This window comes from Sphaerodactylus townsendi, linkage group LG07 (genome assembly GCF_021028975.2).
Source record: "Sphaerodactylus townsendi isolate TG3544 linkage group LG07, MPM_Stown_v2.3, whole genome shotgun sequence".
Classification (NCBI taxonomy): Eukaryota; Metazoa; Chordata; class Lepidosauria; order Squamata; family Sphaerodactylidae; genus Sphaerodactylus; species Sphaerodactylus townsendi.
In genome coordinates, this window is record NC_059431.1 from 68,313,564 (window position 1) to 68,322,936 (window position 9,373).

Consider the following 9,373-nt stretch of genomic DNA (forward strand, 5'->3'; position numbering starts at 1 on the left):
CTCTTTGATATATCCAATGGTGGGATTCAAAAATTTTAACAACAGGTACCGATGGTGGTGGGATTCAAACAAACAGTCAGCGTGAGTGCCAACGAGGAACGAGGGGTGGGGCACTAACATGGCGGGCGAGTGGTCTGGAAGCGTTCTGGGGTCGAAGGGATTTCCAGGAGCAGGTGCTGGCCATTGTTACCTTGCAGCAGGGGCACTGGGCAAAATCTCCCCACTCCGCCCCAATGCCACCTGGGTAGACAGTTTTGCAAAACGGAGCCAAGCACTGAGCAAAATTTCCCCTCCCCATCCCCATGGCAGAAAGTTTTGCCAACAGGAACCAAGAACTGGGCAAAATCTGCCCTCCCCATCCCCATCGCACCAGAATAGAAAGTTTTGCCAGCAGAAACCAAGCACTGGGCAAACTCTCCACTCCTCATCCCCATGGCACCAGGATAGAAAGTTTTGCCAATAGAACCCAAGCACTGGGCAAACTCTGCCCTCCCCATCCCGATGGCACCAGGGTAGAAAGTTTTGCCAATAGAACCCAAGCACTGGGCAAACTCTGCCCTCCCCATCCCCATGGCACCAGAATAGAAAGTTTTGCCAACAGGAACCAAAAACTGGGCAAACTCTCAACTCTACATCCCCATGGCACCAGGATAGAAAGTTTTGCCAGCAGAACCCAAGCAATGGGCAAACTCTGCCCTCCCCATACCCATGGCACCAGGATAGAAAGTTTTGCCAGCAGAACCCAAGCAATGGGCAAACTCCGCCCTCCCCATCCCCATGGCACCAGGATAGAAAGTTTTGCCAGCAGAACCCAAGCAATGGGCAAACTCTGCCCTCCCCATACCCATGGCACCAGGGTAGAACGTTTAATAAAACGCAGTTACTTACTTTAATAGCCAGGAGGAACAAGCTCAATTATCTCCTGGTGTTCCTGCCGCTGACCCACTCCTCTCCTACTGAGGCTTCATATGCCCCTCCTCCAAGGGATTTCATTGGATACTTTTTAAAAGAGAGCCTCACAACACTAACTGCCATGGAGGGGAGGGGGATTAATCATTAACAGACATGCTGGGTCAGTTGAAGTTGAAGTTAATCATTAACCAGCAGTTTGCAGAACTGAGGAAGATTTATCAAAGGAGTTGAAGTTAATCTTTAACAACCGGTTGGCGGAACTGAAGAAAATTTAACAAGCGGTTCCATCGAACTGTTGCGAACCGGCTGCATCCCACCTCTGGATATATCCCCTCATGTTGTGGGTCACAATGCAGCATACCAGCTAAATTCAGAGATTCCAGATACATTAGGGCTGGCTCTATGCTGGCAGATGTCATAAAGTTATAAAGATATGGGTCTTGTAATCTGTTTTTAAAAGTACAGTTTCGTCATTACAGCTCACTGGAGAAAAGTACTATAGGACATCACTATAGTATGTAGAGAAAGGAAAGGCAGCATGGTATACCATCAGAAGCTAAACAGAACCAGTACTTGGAAGACTACCAAGGAAGGCTCTACAGAGGAAGGCAAAGGTAAACCATCTCTGCTTCTCACTTGCCTTTAGAGCCCCTTGCTGGGGTTGCTTTGGCCCCTTCTGCACATGCAGAATAATGCACATTCAATCCACTTTCACAATAGTTTGAAAGTGAATTTTGCTATTCCGCACAGTAAAATCCAGCTTCAAAGTGCATTGAAAGTGGATTGAAAGTGCATTATTCTGCATGTGCGGAAGGGGCCTTAAAGTTAGCTGCGACTTGACAGCACTTTATATACATTGTGGGGACAGGCCAGAATGTGTATAAATTTGTATTTGATTAAGTTATAGAACCAAGGATTTGCAAAGAATCAAAATGGGAGCTTCTGTGTAAGTGACCAAAAGCCTGCATGTTTTGCAACAGGTCAAAAAGGCATGTTACCAGCTTGCTAGTGACTATGCAAACAAGCAAGATAACATCTTTGACATCTTGGCACTGAGGGCCTACGTGACAGCAGACAGATGCATTTTATTATTTGGTTTTTGGGTTAGAAATGAATGTGATTAGTTAAATCAACAAAGTGTTTTTCTATATAGTTAAATGAGCACAGAGAAATGATAATGAGAGAGATTCACATGTATTAGTATTTTACTATAATTCTATTGTCTTAGAATCATTGTATAAGTCTTAGAATTATGTTTTAACATTTCAAACTGGGGAATTGTTAGAAACATTTCATGCTGGGAAAAGTAAGTTTTATGATCCAAAGGAATGCTGCATACCTTGAGGACATCTATCTCTGTGAGAAACTTAGCAAAATGGGTTTTCTTGAAGACAACAAGCTACCTTGATGGCTGTTCTTTGTATATGTATAGAGGCCATAAACTAACAGCATGTAGCGTTTGAGTAACAGAAAGAATGTGAAAATACATAGAGTCAGGGGATGGACTGTGTGACGTTTTTGCATCTATAAAAATTAAGGCTCTTCCTCTGTTGGCCATGCCTCTTTCGAGAGCCACCCAGGAGAGGTCAACCTCCTGTAACAATCTAAATTCTGTGTCTATCACTCGAGGGCACCAAGGGCGTGTCTCTTCCTCGGGAGAGTTCACATTCTGTAAACTGATCTAAATTCTGCTAAGTAAAACTGTTTGTTTGTTTCTAATGTCAGATGTCTTTTGCTTTTATTTCTAACTTAGTTTTTCTTAAAACTAACTCAGCTGTGTAGGACCAGAGAGCGGCCCTGGCCCCACAACATAGTCAAGAAGGAGAAGGAGAAGAGTTGGATTTATATCCCCCCCTTTCTCTCCTGTACGGAGACTCAAAGGGGCTTACAATTTCCTTTCCCTTCCCCGCTCACACAAACACCCTGTGAGGTAGGTGGGGCTGAGAGAGCTCAGAAGAACTGTGACTAGCCCAAGGCATGTGTTGAAGTACCCAGACCAATCTGAATTCCCCAGATAAGCCTCCGCAGCGCAAACAGAAACGGAGAGTCAAACCCAGTTCCTCTAGATTAGAGTACACCTGCTCTTAATCCCTATGTCAGATCTAACCACAGTGATCCATGCCTTAGAGGCAATGCTATGGATTAAGTCATAAATTTGAGTTTGGAGTATTGATCTTGGAGGAAGGAAGCTGGAAGGTAATACAAAAGAGCAATAAAATCAGAAGATCTAGAATAGACATTGAGGTTTCATACACAATTAAACTCATTAAGTGAAAGTCTACAATCTCCCTATGTTCTGTACTCACAGGCAATGAGATGGATTGAGATTACACACAGTCAAGATCACTTAATGCCATTTGACAATAATGGAATAACTATTCTACTTAACAACCATGGTAGCAGAAGGGAACAGGTTATTTCTAATCTGTCTAATTTAAACAGAAAACATTATTTCCAAACCACACTATCAACCGCATAGAACAAAGTGAAGGACTTTGTGGAACTAGCAAATAATTGTGAATGATGTATATGAATATATATAACCTTCAGAAATGATAATGCAAGAAATTTTCAGAGGTGGTTTACCATTGCCTCCCTCTGCAAAACCTGCCCAATACTAATCGGGCTTGGCTTCCAGGATCTGAAGAGATCAGGCTACCCTGGGCTATTGAGGTCATGGAATCAAGAAGCAGGCCCTATGATATCCATTCACTGTAATGACAGTAATGTTCTGCTTACAGAAAGGACAATCCAGAAAAGCAGAGCAGGGACTTCAGAACTCTTCTGTCTTGGATAGGGTTACACTCCCTTAGAAAAACAAAATTTGCAAATTTGGAAGTTCTACTCAACACAGCAGTCATCTTTGAAAACCAGGTGGCTGCGGTGTTTTGAAGTGTTTTTGACCAGCTTTGGCTGATGTGTCAGCTTTGTTCATTCTTGATTCAAACATCAAAAAAAAGGAAAAGAAGAACTCAACCAAGATAATACAGAGAACCACAAAGGTCAGATCTAACCACAGTGATCCATGCCTTAGTTACAGGTACACTGGATTATTGCAATGTGCACTGAGCTATAAGTCCAATGTTTGAGTGGAAGGGCACTACTGACATTTGAGGACATGTATAACATTGGCAAATGAACATGAAATGAGTGGATATGAAGACAGATCTTGGTTTGTTGCAGGCCCCGGATGGAGACTGTCTTTGGGCAAGAAAAGGTTTCCTCCCTTGACTGTGAGAAGAGTATCATTTTCCAGCAGGGGTTTCTGGTTGTAAATGATGTGTTCAGCCAGTTTGAGCTGAGAACCATATATGGGAGCAGCAGTGGCGTAGTGGCTAAGAAGAAGAAGAGTTTGGATTTATATCCCCCCTTTCTCTCCCGCAGGAGACTCAAAGGGGCTTACAATCTCCTTGCCCTTCCCCCCTCACAACAAACACCCTGTGAGGTAAGTGGGGCTGAGAGAGCTCTGAAAAGCTGTGACTAGCCCAAGGTCACCCAGCTGGCGTGTGTGGGAGTATACAGGCTAATCTGAATTCCCCAGATAAGCCTCCACAGCTCAGGTGGCAGAGCTGGGAATCAAACCCGGTTCATCCAGATTAGATACACGAGCTCTTAACCTCCTACGCCACTGCTGCTCCCAGGTGCACTCTGATCTGGAGGAACCGGGTTTGATTCCTAGCTCTGCCACTTGAGTTGTGGAGGCTTATCTGGGGAATTCAGATTAGCCTGTACACTCCCACACACGCCAGCTGGATGACCTTGGGCTAGTCACAGCTTCTCAGTCAGCTCTCTCAGCCCCACCTACCTCACAGGGTGTTTGCTGTGTGGGGGGAAGGGCAAGAAAATTGTAAGCCCCTTTAAGTCTCCTACAGGAGAGAAAGGGGGTATATAAATCCAAACTCTTCTTCTTCTAAGCTTGCTGTAACCCGCCCAGAGCCCTTTGGGGATTGGGCGGGATCAGAGGTGGGATGCAGCCTATTTGCACCTATTCGGTAGAACCGGTTATTAAAATTTTCTCAGTTCGGAGAATGATGAACTCCACTCGGGACAAGGGGATAATCTCTGTCCCTGGGTACAACAAATCTCGTCAAGTGGGGGGGGATGCAAAATCGCCCCCCAGGGCCCCCTGCGGCCCCCTACCCCCATGGCACCCCCCACATGTGTATGAACTGTATAAATAATACAATATATAGTAATTCTAATTTTTTTTTGTTCATTGGTATAAAGGTTGGGAAAGTATTATAGGTAAAGATTTTTCATTTTCTTTTTTCCCCTTGAAATTTATATTGGAAAGAGAGGAGTTTAAACTACTCTTTTAGATTAAGGATTTTGGATCTCTCCCTCTGTTAGTTTTCTTTCAGAATAGATAAAGTAGTTATAGGAATCTGAAGGGGAAGTAGAAAGTAGGGAGGGAGGGATAGGATGTTTTAGTTGGGGGGGGTTGAAAGAGATAGAAATTAGATATGTTTGTAATATGTTAACAATTGTAAACAGTTTTTAGTTTCTCTCCTTACTTATATTATTATTTAAAATCAATCAATATAATTATATAAAAAAGAAATAATACACTATCTTTCGGTATATTGCTTTTTTAATACTTTAAAAAGTCATTATTTGAATCTAGAGGCGGGGCGAAGGGGAACTGCACCTGGGGCGCGCGCACCATGCGTCCTTGCCACAGCCCCGCCCAGGAATGCCCTGCCCCCGGAATGCCTGGCCACGCCCCCATCGTGCCCCACCCAGCCCATTGGCACTACGCCACTGTTTGAATCCCACCACCATCGGAACCTGTTACTAAAAATTTTTAATCCCACCACTGGGCGGGATATAAATTTTAAAAAGAAATAATGTTCACATTTTGAAAAGAGGCACCCCTGGGCACCTGAAACCTTTCCTGGTGCCTACAAAGTATTTATCGAAAGTGGACAAGGTCAGTTGGGGCTTTTGTCCAACAGTGCTTCTGATTGGTCATTTGAGATCTGATTGGCTGTGCAGATTTTTTTTAAAGCTGCTTTGGCAGCAACTGTGACTGAAGTTAAATGGTACATAGGCAAGAAAATATTTTTGAACAGTATGTTTATTTAGGAGCAGCAGTGTCATAGGAGGTTAAGAGCTCGTGTATCTAATCTGGAGGAACCGGGTTTGATTCCCAGCTCTGCCACCTGAGCTGTGGAGGCTTATCTGGGGAATTCAGATTAGCCTGTACACTCCCACACACGCCAGCTGGGTGACCTTGGGCTAGTCACAGCTTCTCAGAGCTCTCTCAGCCCCACCTACCTCACAGGGTGCTTGTTGTGAGGGGGGAAGGGCAAGGAGATTGTAAGCCCCTTTGAGTCTCCTGCAGGAGAGAAAGGGGGGATATAAATCCAAACTCTTCTTCTTCTTCTAAAAGGCATGCTGTTAAATGGTCCTTCTGCCTGAAATGATGATGAGTTATTATATGTTATTGCGTAACCTCATTTCCTGACACTCTTTAGTTACTCCACGTTCTGTGGCAGCCATTTTGCAATTATGCTCACCCCCTCAGTCAACATTCCAAAGACTCCCAGAAGCTCAAAAAAGCTGGGGATCCCTAACTTACTGAATTTGCTGAAAGTCAGAAGAAAACACAGCTTTACTGTTACTTCAGCCCCTAAGAACTTGAAGGTCAGTAAAGTCGGAGATCATAAAATATACATGGTATACCTCCTTCCCAGTTTTTTCCTTGTAACAGGTAGGATTGCCACCTGAAGAAATGCAAATTAAGAAACATGTTACAACGTCCTAAGATAATGGATACAAGACCATTACTCTATCAGGGTAGTTCTTGTCTAATCAGACTGGCAATAACTCTTCCAAGTTTCAAGTAGATGGTTGGTAAACCAAACAACAACCCCGTGAGATAGACTACACTGAGAACTCTGACTGGACCAGAATTCCTCAGTGAGCTTACTGCTACAGCAGTAAACTGTTTCCTCTCTGGACTTGGTCCTAACAACATTCAACCACTATACTACTTTTTTCCTTTTATAAAGCTTCTGTGTGAAACACTCCTAACACTGATGAGGCAGCTACAGAGTGGAGTTTTATTTAGTTACAATGGACTGTGTATTATTTATCCTTGCCCTTCCTTCACTTTGCCTTCCACCCATTATATGAAACAGATACATTTTTGCAAAGCTGCCATGGCTGAATTTCTGATGGACAATCAACAAACATTCCAACACCTCACTTAACAGATTGAATAATACAATTTAAAGGATTGGGGGTACTTTGCCAAGTTAGAAACCAAAGTCCTCATATTTAGCTCCTTTCTCTTTGAAAGGAGTCCTCAACCCATGGACCTAGTGAAATCTGTCTTTTAGCTATGCTTCAGTTATCATCGTGGTAGGGAGTCACATGTTATGAAAAACAGCTGTTCTGGCATGAAATGCAGAACACCTCTCTCTTTTTTTATTCCAGTGACAGATATGTAGTCATTTTCCTTAGAATAAATTGAAGAACACATTCCAGAAGGCTAGTCATGTTTGAGCTCCATCTCTTGAAAGCTCATACCAGAATAACTGTTGTTTGTCTTTAAAGTGCCACTCGACTACTATAGTCATGTTAAGCCTATTGTAACCAAATGGATAAAAATCTTGTGGCATTTCTAAACAAATTAAGTATAGAAGTAACATCACCAACTAGATTTACAGCAAGGCAGGGGGGCGAGGCGCTTTTGAAAGCCCCGCAGAAGCCAGCAGCCCAGGCAACCGGCTTCTGCGGGGCTTTCAAAGGCGCCTCGCTCCCCAGCAAGGCAGGGGGACGAGGCGCTTTTGGGCCTTTCCCCCACTTACCTTAAGCCCTGCGCTACTTGAGGAGAGTGGCTGGCAGGGGTCCCCTGACACTCCCCACGACAGAGGTGACAGCGCCAGCCAGCCCTGGCGCTGCACGCTGTAGTGCCCCACCCTCAGCCACGCCCAGCATCCCAGGCGCTCTTCTTAAGAGGCAGCACGGCTCCTTTTGGCTCCCTGCGCCCAAACGCGGAAGGGTCGTATGGGAGACATGCCGAGATAGTACGCCACTGGGATGCTTTCTTGGCGCTAGAGAGCAGCTGGCGATGGCATAGGGGGATCCAAGAGAGTGGGGAAAGGCCCTTTGAAAGCCCCGCAGAAGCCGGCAGCCAAGGCAACCGCCTTCTGCGGGGCTTTCAAAGGCGCCTCCCTCCCCAGCTTTTTAACCTCCACCATTCACATTCTTTCCCGTGAGTATACATGTGTGCTATAGACTTAAAACTGCGGGATTAAGTTTCACTCCATGCATCTGACAACCCCCCTCCAAGTTTATGCATCCATAAAACTGTTCATCTGGACAGCCCAGGCTAGCCCAATGATGTCAGTTCCCAGCTGACAGCAGGGTCAGCCTTAGCTGGGCATATCACCAAGGAAGTCCAAGATTGCCTTCAAAAATCTATGGAAATCGAATCTGACTTGATAGCACTTTCCATGAAACTGCTGGGCACAGATTCTTTAGTCACAAGTGTCAAACTCGCGGCCCTCCAGATGTTAGGGACTACAGTTACCATCATCCCCTGTCAGCATCATGCTTCGGAAAGCAGAGTAAGGTGCAGCCAAGCCACAATCTTTAAGCAAGCCGACTGAGTAAAGCACAAATAAAACAAAGCCCAGCTCTTCCACTACTTCTGTGGGTAATTCCGATTTGAGAGTGAGCAAAGGCACGCACCCACTGCAACCCCGCCGTCACGTAACTCACGAGGGCGCGTCGCCAAGAACGACTGTTCCTGCCGGCTCCCGGATTGGGAAACTCGCCGGCTGTTACAATCAGGAGGCCGCAAAAAAATCTCGCGAGATTAGTAAGGTCCTCGCGATTCAGTGTTGACGAGACGTTGTTTTCCTTTCCAACTGAAATAGCGTGGCGATCTCGACCAGCTCTCGCGATGATGCTGGTCGCTGTTTTCTCTTCGGTGCGCGTCCCAGTTTTGGGGCTGCTTAGTCAAAGTCTATCTCCCTTGGGCAGATTGAAGGAGACCGAAGGGGCAGGTGTGGCGTCTGTTTGCAGAGTTCTGCGCTTACGCTTACGAGTGGCTGAAAAGCAAAAAGGAGTCTCAGGGCACTTTAGAGATTGGAGGATTTATTCTAGCCTGAATGTGTGTGCACGACTACAGGAGTCGCTTTAGCTCAGGGGTGGGCAATTATTTTTTCCATGGGGCCACATAAGAAACGGAAAATATTGTGGAGGGCAGGGCCAAAAGGCAGGGAGGCGAGGCGCTTTTGAAAGCCCCGCAGAAGCCGGCAGCCAAGGCAACCGGCTTCTGCGGGGCTTTCAAAGACACCTCGCTCTCCCGTAAGGCAGGAGGGCGAGGCGCTTTTGAAAGCCCCGCAGAAGCCGGCAGCCGGCTTCTGCAGAACTCAAAACGCCTCGCTCAAGTGGGAGGGGCAGTCAGGCAGGGTCATCCTGCGGGCCGGATATGGCCCGTGGGCTG

The 9,373-nt window shown here is 45.7% G+C and overlaps 1 protein-coding gene across 1 annotated transcript in view; it reads right to left on the reverse strand.

Moving 5' to 3' along the window:
* ERCC6L2 (ERCC excision repair 6 like 2) overlaps nucleotides 1-8,716 on the reverse strand; it is a 33,536-nt gene extending 24,820 nt beyond the window's left edge. Inside the window, exon 1 of the mRNA XM_048504369.1 lies at nucleotides 8,644-8,716. The gene's annotated coding sequence lies outside the window, so the exon portion shown is untranslated. The remainder of the gene's footprint in view (nucleotides 1-8,643) is intronic.
* Between the last annotated feature and the right edge of the window lie 657 nt (nucleotides 8,717-9,373).